The sequence below is a fragment of the Equus asinus genome, chromosome 1 (genome assembly GCF_041296235.1).
Source record: "Equus asinus isolate D_3611 breed Donkey chromosome 1, EquAss-T2T_v2, whole genome shotgun sequence".
Taxonomy (NCBI): domain Eukaryota; kingdom Metazoa; phylum Chordata; class Mammalia; order Perissodactyla; family Equidae; genus Equus; species Equus asinus.
The window spans coordinates 177,440,052-177,453,737 of NC_091790.1; the positions used below are offsets into that span (position 1 = coordinate 177,440,052).

Here is a 13,686-nt window from a genome sequence, read left to right on the forward strand (position 1 = left end):
GAGGGTGAAATGGATCACTGGGCACATGTGTGTGGTGACGGATGGTAATTAGTTTTTGAGTGGTGAACATGGTGTGATCTACACAGAAATCAAAATGTAATAATGTATACCTGAAAAAGAAATAAATGAACATATGTTTTGGAAAAAAAACCGATCACTTTCTCAAGGGTCACTTTTCTTTCAAATTTATGGAAAATGAGGAGATTTCTATTTGCGAAGTCTGCTTCTCATGCCTACAAAAACATAATTTAAAAAGAAGAAAAAGCCTTCCTCTCCTGCCAGTATCTTGGGGTTTTCGTTTACACTGCAGAGAACAAATTGTAAACCACTTTGCAGAGCGTCCTAGCCCCAAAACGAGGGTTTGATTTACCATGTAATTTATTTCTGGTTCATATTTCTGTTCGGAACAAGCTTTTGGGTTTGAAGTTATAAACAAAATAATTTGTTTGCTTGTGGTTAGGCAAATGTCATAAACATATGTTAGGAAAAAGAATGTTGTTTGAAGGAAAAAAAGTTGGGCAATAGTTTCCAACAATTATCAACAACAGCTATTTGTCTGACAAACATTTCATTCAATAATATTGTAGAAACTCTTGGTTCCTGTCATAATAAAATGTATATTTTTTTCTAGTCAAAGGTCCTTGATAAGATAGACAAAGGAGTCCGGTGGGTATTCCTTTTGTAGTTGTTCTCACGAGTTTGACTTGGAATGGATATTCAGACTTATTTTCTGTTGCTGTTTTTTGTTCTTCCTTCACTTGTTCATCCTTCTATTCCCAGTTTTTCTTAAACTTATGAGTCAAAAACTTTTATATTTACTTTCCACCTTTTTTTAACCTATTGCTTTTTGCTCTTTCCTGCTCTCATGACTTTCTTCCAGCTAGTTCACAACTTTTCTTTGATTCATGCACCAACCTCTAACTCTCATCTCGATCTACTCTTGTCCTATGGCCCATCTTAGCACGAGAAACATGTCTCGCCTGAGTCATGATTTATACCTGTCAGAAGGCATGACTCTTAAGGATCTTTGACCTGATGAACTTAACTTTCGTGACCTACTAGGATCACTTGTACAAGGGTATCAGGAAATCTCATCCTCTAACAGATTCGTGCCTACTTCCTGGATACGCTATAACTATCTGAATCTTTCCCTTTATTTCTTTGATCACACGTTTACAGGAAACCTATTAAGCGCCAACCCCTGAACAGGGCAGCAAGTTTACATAAATAAATAAGGGAGAGTTCTAGCTCTGAAAGTACTCACAGTCTGCTATTGATTGATTTCAGTCACAGCCTACGAATATATAGGACCCATGAAGATCTCTGCTGGTGACCATCCTCTCTTGCCACCTCTACACGCCTTATTCCTACTTACCTTTTCACCTTATTTGCTACATTCTCCAGGAAGCCTTCCTGACTCCTCTTTTCTCCGTTCCTAAAGTTGTTTGGTGCCCTTCCTTGAGGCTTCCAAATCATACTGAACTTTCTCCATTTTATCACATTTCACCACAGTGTATTGTAGTTGCGTCCTTCTCTAGACCAGAAGGTCTGTGAGGACAGGAGCAGATCTCCATCATTTGAGTGGCATAGGAGACACTCAAAAAATATTATTATCTCAGTGAATAGACACATATAGGTGTATATTATGTACAAGTAAATAAAAGAGGCAAATAGAACAGTTAGAAAGATAAAAAATACACCTCCTAGTGAAAATATTAAGAGTGTCACAGTAGAATAACTTGAAGTATGTAGCCTTGAAGTGTGTTCCAATGGTTATTTCGCAAAAATGTTGCCAGTTCTAATCCAAAGTACCTTTGAAGTATTTTGTTTTGAAGAAGAAGAAGAAGAAGATTAGCCCTGAGCTAACATTTGCTGCCAATCCTCCTCTTTTTAGCTGAGGAAGACTGGCCCTGAGCTAACATCTGTGCCCGTCTTCCTCTACTTTATATGTGAGACGCCTACGACAGCATGGCTTGCTAAGCGGTGCCATGTCCACACCCGGGATCCAAACTGGTGAACCCCGGGCCTCTGAAGTGGAACGTGTGAACTTAACTGCTGCGCCACCGGGCTGGCCCCAAAAGTATGTTTTAAACTTCTAGTCAAATTTGTTTAACTTCCTTTAGTGGTATTGATTGTACCCATGAAATACTAATAAGTAGTTCATTCTGACATTTACAGACAAGCACAATGGTTAGGTAAGTCTCATAAACGTTACTCGGTAATTCCCACTAGCTCAGTCACAATTGTACCTCACCAGTGACTTGAAAGCCAAAGTGAGCTGTTAATCCATTTGCCGAGCTACAGTCACAACCTCAGAAATTAAAGCCTGAGGCAGGGGAGGGGAATAATCTCCTAACACACTCCTGTTTATGATTGTCCAAACATAACAGAAAACAAGTTTTAGTTTCTAGATGTGTTTATTGATTTTTTCCCCCTTGGCTGTGGTTGTATTTTTTCAATTGTTTTTATTTTATTGTCTATGTGTTTATAATATTGACAAAACACTGGGAACAAAACAGGAAATTTCATGGCTAAAGATTTTCCTAGATTTTGATTATATTAAGACAGGACCAACTTTTGTTCTCATTTATAATACTTTTGGAAAATATCTTAGCTTCAGAGCTACATTTTGGTATCTCTAATTTATTATCCTTTTCTTCATCTTTTTAAAATCATTGTTTCCTCCCTCTGTGTCACACATATTTTCTAAGCAAACTGAGTTTTGACTGAAGCTACTAAAAGAGCATGGAAGCCGTGAAGAGCTTGGCTCTGAACTGGGTGGAAATGACCAAATGATAAAGATAGTATCATTTTATACTCGTGTACCCAAGAAACTCAGAATATGAACAAGCACTGTACCCAGAAATGCAGTGACCATAGGCCGGAGTTTCATCTGTGCCCTTGGGTATTCAACATGTAATCTCACAGGTCTATTCATATGAATAATAAGTATTCCCCTTTAATAGGAATTACATAAACCTTTTTCAAACAAAATTTGGAATAAAAACATTATTTAAAGGAATTACCAGATGCAGAAATCAGGAAATATTTTTATATTCAAGTGTTCTAATTTTTAAAGAGTCTCCTATAACCTCAAAGAGTCAGAAAATATATATTTTAAAATTGTTACATGGAAGCTGCTCTCCCGAATTTTTATGGTGGTGGTGGTGGTTAATTAACTTTAGTGAGAAATTATGTTGATTTTAAGCATAATTAAATGCAACACAAATGGTTACTAAATTTAAAATCAGAATTTTATTTGTTTGGATGTTATGATTAGTCCCAGATTAAAGATTTCCTTTTCATGACCATGCTAGAGAAGGTTCACAAAGCCTGTTTAATAGAGTTTAACATTGCATAAAACAAACTTAACCTAACTGAATCAACCTCTCTAAAGACTTGAGTAAATTTTGTTTGATATACAAACACAAAATGTAATCTGTTTCTCACACTGCCTCAAATTTAACTTGCCTCAAATTTCTTAAGTCTAAGATTAATTAAGACACAAGATCTTCTTCTTAGGAAGATGTTTCAGTTGAAAATCTGACTCAGTTCCATATTTAGGCCTCCTTTTCGTTATTGGTACCCAAAAGCCACTCAACTCCTCAACCCAACAGAATTTGATATTTAATTGTCAAATGCCATCTTGCCACATATATCATTCACACAACTTGTTGACAAGACAAAGTTAAGTGTATTTGCTTATTGTGGGAAGGAAGAGAGAATACCACTTAGAGCTTTGGCTGTGTCTTCAAAGGCAAGGTCAAGTTCTGATATTAACTGAGAGTTTGATGTTTGGTTTAAGATGGTCTTTCAATGTGGAGGCTTGAGTAGGATGGCTAATGATCATTGACATAGCAGTATGCTCTTTGTCTTTGAATTGTTTTGTACTTCTTTGTAAATTGCAGGCAACTGATGGATATGCAAACTCTGTCTTGTTTGGTTGAGATTTAATTGACTTCCTTCTCCACTGTGGAAAAAGTAGTTTCATTACCTACCTGTAAATTGGACTGGATCCTGCTACCTTGCACAAGTTGTCAACCCTTACCAAATTTGCAATTCTTCCAGTTCCTTTGCCATCTGGCTGCTGTCCTCCAACACATGTTTCCACATTTCTCCTTCCTTCCTAACTTGGCACCACCAAGAAGAAAAACCTGACTGCGCAGATCCTTATAGAGACTCTACGTTATTTATTGCTGGCCTTTCCCTCCAGGATCTGAAGAAACACTGAGAGCTAAAGCCTGTCGACATGGTATCAACCCTGAAAGACGTATCACCACAGAAGAACATGCATGGGCTGGATTTCTCCCTGAACAAGTCACTGTGTGGACCACTAAGGAAGTTTTGTGAAACGCTTGAGTTGTGCATGTCCTTATACAAGAAGTAACCAAGACTAGACATCACTAAGAGCACTGATGTCTTAACTTCAAGAAACTCAATGAGCTGTGCTCCATAATCAAGAGTTCCATCCACCAACCCTTGGAATCCACTGGACTGAATATTCTCAGAGTTTAACTCCTGGCTCTTCACTTTAACCTAACTTTTTATATTAATATTTCTATTTTTCATTTAAGCCCTCTCCCGTTTAACAGGACTGATCTCCAGGGTTCTAAGACAACTGACCTTGCCATTACTTCTCAGTAGAGGATTCAATTAATTTTGCAGGTACAACTCCAACAGGAGTCCTCACAAGAGTATTTCTTAGACCCCGGTTCATCTCACTGTGGAGATTCATGGTCACCTCTGAGTTGTTCAGCAGTGAATGATATTCATTTTTCTTGAACAAAAAGGTAGAGGGGACTGACAATGTTGAACTTTACCTGAGCTCCAGAAAATAGTGAAGGCTAAGAGATCTCCCCAAAATCTCCCACAATTTTGTGTTCTGGAAAACAGCCTATTGAAAAGAACCACCCTCCCGCATATGACTTAGATGAGACTTGCTGTCCACTCTTTCTCGTGAGTCCTAGAAGACTCCTGGAGGTCTCCCTTGTTTACCTGTAACAAGGACAAATATAGACTTTTCCCCTTTTGCCTGAAACTGCTGACATAACCAGACACAAATCTGTCTCCTTTCACTCCTAACCAATTCTCTATTCTTTGTCTCATGAGTGATTAGCTAAGATTAGAACTGTTTGTCCTCCTGAAACTAGCTAGACTCAGAGACAAACATTTCCCATTCAGCTAATCACTGAATTTCCCCTGATGGCAATTCAATCCTAACCATAAATCCCCTTACTTGTAACTTGTCTGCTCCTCCTTGTAAAAGTCTAAGGCCAAACGACCTTCCAAGACACTCTGATCTTTGCATCTAGGGGGAGAAGGGGCTCTTCCTATTGTAATAGCCTGAATGAAATCATCTCTTTAATTGTCTGATTCACTTTGTCTTATGCAGTACCAAGGGGAATTACCCAGGTGGCGTAGGGGAGTGGGTGCCAGGGGCAGTTGCATTCCCTTTCTTTTCCACTTTCTAGACAAGTGAAAAAATGGAGGCAAACAGCTATCATCTTATAGAACTGTTAGGTAAGACTACAAGAGACACTGATATATTCTGTTTGAGTAATTTCTACTTTAGAGAAATGGAAAACAGGCAGTTATATGTTTTTAAAGAAATTTACATTGTTCAGTTATAGTGAATATTCCCATTGACAAAATAAAGATTGTTTTATTATTTTTAAATGCATTTCATTTAGTGCATGCCTGCCCATTTTTAAATAATACCCCCATCACTCTGAGTAAGTAAGGGAGCTGGGGGAAGGGAGAAAATTATATCATATCGGCTGAGCATCCAGTAAGTGCCAGGCTGAGCTAGACATTTAAATTCACTTAATCCTTTTAACAACCTGTGAAAGGTAGGTATTATCCCTACGTTAGAGACAAGGAACTGAGACTTAGAGGTGTTAATATCCCACCTAGGATCACATGCCTAGCAACCAGTAGAGTTTCATGCTTTCTCAATATCGGATATGGCTTCAGAGCTAATTGTTTGGAAATCAGTAAACAATCTATGAATTTAGAATTCACTCCTAAGACAAACACATATCTTTGCCTTCTACTTGTGTAGTATATATTGTTGAGACCTATTAAATGTTACAAAAGATGTCCATTCACTTGCCTTTTTGTTCCAAAATGGCAGATTTTTTTTCCAGAAGTCAAACTCATTTAAACCTATTTTTAAAAAGTAGTCCTCACCGCTTTGAATATTCTTTGCACAAACCAGCCTTCAGATTATTAAATAAATATAGAGATAAATGAGCAATTGAATCAAAGCAAAGATCTTCGATTGATAACCAAAATAAGGTTTTAATTATTTGACCTATTTGATCAGAAAGTATCTCGTTCCACGACAGTTCTGTGCAAAACATCAGCAGGTGCTAACGAATCAAAACATATTTGTGTCCAAAGAATTTGCCTTTAAGGCATTGCAAAAATCCCTGGGGCCAACTGTGAGAGAGCATCTGGTGTAACTGACACCTTCAAGCGAATGCTAGGTTTCTCGTTGTCTTCTTGAACATCCTCCTGGGCTTAACTGTGTAGGGCTGTCTCTGTGCTCCTCTCTCCTCGCCCCCCTTCTCAGGCTATCCTTCTACCTGTACTAAAGGAGAGCTCATGCCAACCCTGCGAGCATCCAGTCCCTCACATTCACTTGATCCGTAACACTGACACTTTAATCAAATAAGAAATAAGCAGAAAAACAATCTGTCCTATATACTAGTGGAAATTATACGCCGATAAACTTCAACTATTTAATGGAGAGTCAGCAGTCTGGAAATTAGAAACTGTTTCCCAACATCAGCAAAATGAAGGATTCCACTCTGTTTGTTTGAGGCCATGATTTTCCAACCCACTTCACTGCTTGCTTCACGCACTAAGTCTTTAGGGTCAGAAAAACTGTAATTTAATGATTCCTGATTATGTAGGCTGAAAAGTTGGGTCCAGTGTGGCCATTAGCTTGTTTATCTGACTTTAGATAAAGCACTTTACCTTCTATCAGCCACTATTTCTAATTTTCTTGTGGACATTTATACATTCTGAAAAAATAAGCTTTTAAGGTACTATAAGTGCAGCCTTAGCAGCCTGGCAGAATGATACTCAGCAGAGTAATCTTCATAAATAGTTCTTAAGCAAAGAAGGAAAGCCAGTCTGAAAAAAGTTGGCAATGCTTAAATAGGTAAAAAATGTACAATTTCTAATGAAATTCTGTGGTGTTTTTAAATATTGAAAGAAGAGCTTTTGTTAGGTATACATAAACACACAAAATGTACAGAAGTAATTTAAAAATATCTTTTTCATTCGGAAGTGGAATATTCTGCGATTTAAGGAAATGAAATAAATATTTCAGGACACTGGTGTGTGGTAGTCAGCTATTTTAGATGCTCCTGGCGCCATCTAGTGAGATGTATAAGCAATGACATCAGTATCTGACCTGTATGCTCTGTACATCCGGGAGACCAGACCGCAGAAAACCAGAACAGCATAACCTCTACTTACACATCAAGTATCTGAGACACTAAGAAAAATCATTGTATAACCCTGATGGACATTTAACATCATTTGAATAATGAAGATATAGATCTCACTGCATATTTCAATTGTACCTTTATCCTTGAAAGGTTTATCAACCTCTGGTGCAATTTTCTCTTCAAATACGTTTTGAGTATATTTCCCAGTGAAATTAATAAAAGGCTAGAATACATATTTGAGATTAGAAATTGAACCAGAATGCATGTTGTAACGCGGAAATTAGGAAGAAACTATTTTATTTAACTCTTCTATATGGACTATCATGTTGCAATACTTTCTTATGGAAGAAAAAGATAGGATGTTTTCTTTTAGAAAACAGACCCTTGATTATGTGTAAATGATGTTTCTATTACAGTACAGGTACATTAAAAAGAAAGATGAAGTTGGCTTTGAAAAGGTTGAAAACTGTGCAGGTCAGAGAAGAGGTGCTGGATATAAAAACATTTAGTGTTTTGATTTCTAATACCACAAACAAATATTAAGTATCTCAAAGAGCTATTGAAATGCAATATGTCAATTTACCTAAGACAAAAATACAAAAATACATAGCAGTATAAAATGCCTTCAGTTCCTTCTTCGATAAGCTCTATCTGTCATAAACCAGGTCAACGTACGGGTGATCCTGAGCTGTTGGAACAGCAGGGAATTGCCGAGCACCAAAGATCCTCCATTTGTCCCACCTCCCGGGACAGGTTGCCAAGTGAAGTGCTATCTCATGCATTGAGGTATTTATGGATGCTTTATTATTTTAGTAGAAATATGGCATTTTTTCTGGTCAAAATTTGGTCAGATAAGGACATTATGCCAACAGCTATACTGTAAATTTAGATATTTTCCCTCTTTTGTAAAGTTACCTGTGAATGGAATAAAGTAAGTCTTTGTGAATTGAGTAAAGCAATTCATTAGAGACAGAGATTTATAATCCATCTATTTATCTCAATCTAAACCCTTACAAAACCAATAGTTTATAAAAACCAAGAAATAAATGAAACTTCTAAAGAAAAAAAACATCTAGAAGTTTGGAAGTCAGAATAATTTTTCTGTTTAAGTCAAACTATATTAGTAACATATGAATTCAGCTTCTTTTTATAGTTTACAAAAATTTTAATCTAAAATAATCATGGCAAATATCCTTTTGGAAAAATTCTGCCGTTTTATAAATATATCATTTAATAGTAGGTCTATACTTTACCTTAGCAAAGCTTCAGAGACCTCAGGAAAGTCTCTGTCGGTTTCAAACTCGATGTTTCTAATTTCTTGACTGGAGAGGATGTTGCATCCCAGGATTAGAAGTGAGTTGACAAATAAAAATATTCCAAAATGAGCTACTAATTGGAGAAAATTCATTGTAAGATGAAAACAACATGTGAGACTCTTATCGTGAAAACAGATTGGAAATGGGAGGAACTTTCTTCCTGAAGGAAAGTGCAAGAGGATAAGGTGGGCAGAAAGGGAATGTGGAGGATTCCAGGATAAAGTTGACCTCACTGACAGTTTTCTCTATGAGCAGCAATTTTGTTCACATCAGTTATTAAAGTCAGTGAATTGGGCTTGTGTCCTATGATTGACTGTTCACAATGCATAGTTGGTTAGAGTCATATTCATATTTATGTGTGTTACAGCAGTGACAGTGTAAATACGATTTGCATTGTAGGCTTAGAAAGTTGATGATCAAGAAATATGACAGGACTTTATTTGGTAAACATTTACCCTCACTTTTCCACCTGTGTAATGTTGATCAACGGAAAAAGTTCTTACCACAAATACCACTGTAGTATTCATAGTCAGGACCAGCTACATAATTTGTGGTGCCCAGTGCAAAATGAAAATGCAGGTCCCTTTGTTCAAAAATTATTAAGAATTTCGAGATGTCAACAACAGAGTATTGAACCAAGTGTGGAACCCTTCTGAGTGCGGGGCCCTTTGTGACTGCACAGGTCACATGCCCAGAGAGCAACGTGTCCAGGGAAAAATCTGACCCGCCGTGGTGATGAGTCCTTCGTTACTGATACTATGTCATCAGGCTTTAGCTTGCAGTGCTTCTACGGATCCTGGGGGAAAGGCCAGCAACAAGGTAACCTAGAGTCTCCATAAGGGCACGTGCAGTCGGGTTTTTGTTCCCAGTGATACCAAGTCAGGAGGGAAGGAGAAAAGTTGGAAACATTAGTTTGGAGGGCTGTAGCCAGATAGTGAAGGGAACTGGAAGAATTGCAAGTTTGGTAAGGGTTGACAATTTGTGCAATGTAACAGTACCTAGTCTAATTTACGGGTGGGTAATGGAACTAGTTTTTGAGAGTGGAGAAGGAAGTCAACTAAATCTCAACCAAACAAGACAGAGTTTGTGTATTCATCAGTTACCTACAATTTATAAACAGGTATGAAATACTATTTCAAAGACAATGAGCAGGGCTAGAATCTGATAACCCAGAACGGTGTTCATGGTTTTCTATTGAAATAAAATTTCTCTCTATAGTCACCCCCTTGTGATCAAAGATAATCTAAAAAGAAAGATTACTTTTGTTCAAAATAATGGTTATCTCAATCTTATTAAATTTGGCCTGATTATTCACATAGGTGCAATAAGATGGTAATTTGCCGTGTAGATCTTCTTAAGTTTGCTTTGCTCAAAGTTATCATTAGGAACTCTAGATTTGACTTTTAATTAAATTCTGATTAGTAACATCAAGTCTCTTCTTACTTTTTAAAAATAGGCTTTATTTAAGATTTGAGAAGATAGTGCAGAGTTACCATATACTATGCACCCAGTTTCCCCTATTAACATTTTACGTAACTATGGTATATTTGTTACAATTAATAAACCAATTATCTAAAGTCCATACTTTATTCACATTTCCTTAGTTTTTACCTAATGTCCTTTTCCTCTCCCAGGATCCCATTTTAGGACACCATCTTACATTAAGGCACCATTTCTCCTTCGGCTCTTCTTGGCTACAACAATTTCTCAGACTTTCCTTGTTTTGATGACCTTGACAGTTCTTGAGAAGTCCTGGCCAGGTATTGTTGTAGGATATGTCTCTATTGGAACTTTATGATGTTTTTCTCATGATTACACTAGGGTCATGTGTGCTGGGGAGGAAGACCACAGAGGTAAAGTGCCATTTTCACCACATCATATCGAGAATACATATGCAGGCTACACATGATTTATTCCTGTTGATGCTGACCTTGATCACCTGGCTGAGGTAGTGTGTGTGACGTTTCTGCACTGAAGGTCATGGTTTTTTCCCCCTTTCCATGCTGTGCTCTTTGGAAGGAAGTCGCTATGTGCAGGCCACATTAAGCAGTGGGGAGTTATGCTCCCCTCTCTACATAAAGTATTTGGAATTCTTCTGCATAGGAAATTTGCCTCTTCTCTTCCATTTGTTAATTTAGTCAATCATTTATTTATATCAGGATGGACTCACTGATACTTACTTTGTACTTTGGGTTACAATCCAAGGTTTTTAAAAAATTTATCTTGCTCCTCAAGGTTTTCCAGCTTTGGTCCCTGGGAGCTCTTTCAGTTGGCTCCTTTGCCCGTTTGACATACCTGCATCAATGTGGTTTTTTTCTTGTTGTTGCTATTGTTGTTTGAGTATTTTCTTACTTTCCAGCACTACACGATGAGCCACGGATACCTCCCTGTCTGGGAGGGGCAGGAGCTCCTCCTAACTGCTCTGCAAGTGGCCTCCACTGACCTCTGGAGGAGGGGAGTGGCCTCTTTACCAGTGGGTAGTGGAGCGCGTCCTGACACTCCATTCCTCTGATCCAGCCCAGTAGGGACAGAGAGGAGACTCGTCACTGCTGGATGGGGTGAAGTCTAGGCTCCCCTCTTGGCCTTTGCCTGCATAAGTGGTGATGGAGTCAAAGTTTCTTCTGTGGTGTTTGACTGAAGTCATGCAGTTATGGCTTAAAATTTTTCTGTCTTTCTAGGATGTCCCTTACCTGGTCTTTTGGCTATAGAGAACAGGCTTCTGTTGGTTTGTTTTTGTTTTTGTTTTTTTGGTCTTTTTGTCTGTATCCATTGGCCTTTCCAGGTAACTAGATTCTTCAGTTCCAAATTTGGGGATACATGAGGCAAAAAGCCAAAAACCACAAAACAGAAAAATCCCCAAGAACTCATCACCATATTGTTCTTTGAGACGGGAGGTTTGCTTTTTTCTCTCAACCTTTCAGAGTTTTCTTACGTTTGTCTTATACATAATGTCCAGGGGACACTTAACAGGAGGAATAGGGAAGAGCATGTGCACTTCATCTTCACAGAAGTCCCTTACTTGCTGCTTAAAAGTCTTTTTTGGAAGCAATAATAAAATTCAATACCATATCAGGAAGGTTGCAAGTGGGACTGTCTGCTTTTTTCCATGAGTCACAAAACTTTGCTCATGTTCCTTTATAAAACATATGAGGACATCTGTGTTACATTTTGCGTGTAAACTTTAAAGATGAAAAATGGAAACATTAGTTTGTCATGGAAGGAGGTGAGTTTTCACTTAAATCTGCTTAAATTATAGTTTTGGGTCTAAATCAGTGACATACAACCACTGTGCAGATCAGTGAATTGGTTTCTGTCCCCATCAGAGAGTAAGAGATGCGCTATATAAGACACGGATGCCCAAGGATTCACATTTTGATGAAATGAAGCATGAAGTTTTTGTTTCCCTGCAGCAGTGGAGTGACACACAACTCATGAGAAGCTGTTCATGACCATTCTAAAAGCAGTGCGCAACATCTGGTAGAACTCAGAAACTTGCCAGGGACAGTTACATGTGCCAAGTAATCTAGAATCAATTATCACCTTGTCAACTGAGTAAAAATGACTTAAATGCCCTAAATTCACTCACTCATGTGGGTTCTCTGGAACAGTTAACCGAAACCTCAATTTCATAAAATATAACTACCCCCTCAGTAAGCATAATTGTCACATTCGGTCATATGATCATTCTGACCATGTTGAAAATAACAAGCTTTTTCATTACGCAATGACTCTCAGGTTTTGCTTTATCTTTTGAATTAAAAAAATATTTAAGTGGTTTCATACAAACTCTTGAAAACGTTGAACATGGCAGTAATTTTCCATCTGAATTCTTCAGAATTCAAGTATGCACCATTAAGGTCAGAAATTAACTGGTGGAAGACAACAGGTGGTGGTAAACATATTCTGGAGACAATGATTTCTATACAAGAAAGCAGAGAGTAAATAAGCAGAAGCAATCAGAATATTATCCCTTTTAGTGTAAGACAATATTTACTGATAGCCATTTGTTTAAGTATGGAACAGGCTACTAAGTTTACAACAATAAAGGCAAAAGAAAGAAGAAACATGAGATCATTGTGTAAAAAATATCAGTGGTTCTCCAAGTGTGGCCCCTGAATCAGCAACATCAACATCACCCAGGAACTTATCAGAAATGCAAGTTCTCATCTCCTCCGGACCCTACCCACCGACCTTTCCAGAGCCACTGATTCAGAATCTCTGAGGGCGGAACCCAGCAATCTGTGTTTAACAAGCCCTCCAAGTGATTTTACATATATGTACATATCAATATTTCATGTCAAGTGAGGAGAATTTTAAATATTTTTCCAATGTGTGCATAGAATTTGCTTCTCTTCATTATTTGTATTATCAAATAATCCAAGAGTCTATTCATTACTTTTCTTATAAATATATCTCTTTTTCTTAATGAATTATTTCCTTTGGTATAATCTGATTTTTTTTGTGACAATTCACTTTTCGATGACAGATTAATTTCTCTTGATTTCTTACTCATCTTTATGACTGTTTCCTTATACTTCATTAATTAATTTTTTTATTTTTTAATGAATAAATTTAAAAATGTGAAGTTTCTCCTATATGAGAAAATTGGGAATCTGTCATTTCTAACTTGTTTGATTGAAACATTCTAAAACATATTTGAAAAATACAGTTAAATGTCATGGTCTTAACTCAACCTCTGCTTAGTTGAACCCGAAAAATGCCGCAGCCACTCTAACATCTCCAGCACGAAGTGAGTTTGGTGGAAAGGAGATAAGACTAAAAAGAGATAGTTCTATTGCACTTAAATTGCAGGAAAAGCATTTTACTTTTGCAAATTTTACAGACAACCATGGGACCACATTGATAAACCCATCTCCCTTCAGGCCCATTATAGCTTCATGAGAAGAAGT

The 13,686-nt window shown here is 37.4% G+C and overlaps 1 long non-coding RNA gene across 11 annotated transcripts in view; it reads left to right on the forward strand.

Annotated features, from left to right (window-relative positions):
* Positions 1–13,279, forward strand: part of LOC123287560 (uncharacterized) — a 121,031-nt gene extending 107,752 nt beyond the window's left edge. For 10 of the 11 annotated variants that reach the window (XR_011504141.1, XR_011504145.1, XR_011504140.1 and 7 more), the window contains 2 exons: positions 1,895–2,080; positions 3,909–13,279. This is a non-coding gene — a long non-coding RNA (uncharacterized lncRNA). The remainder of the gene's footprint in view (positions 1–1,894; positions 2,081–3,908) is intronic. The other variant, XR_011504142.1, reaches the window with a different exon arrangement.
* Positions 13,280–13,686: the final 407 nt, after the last annotated feature.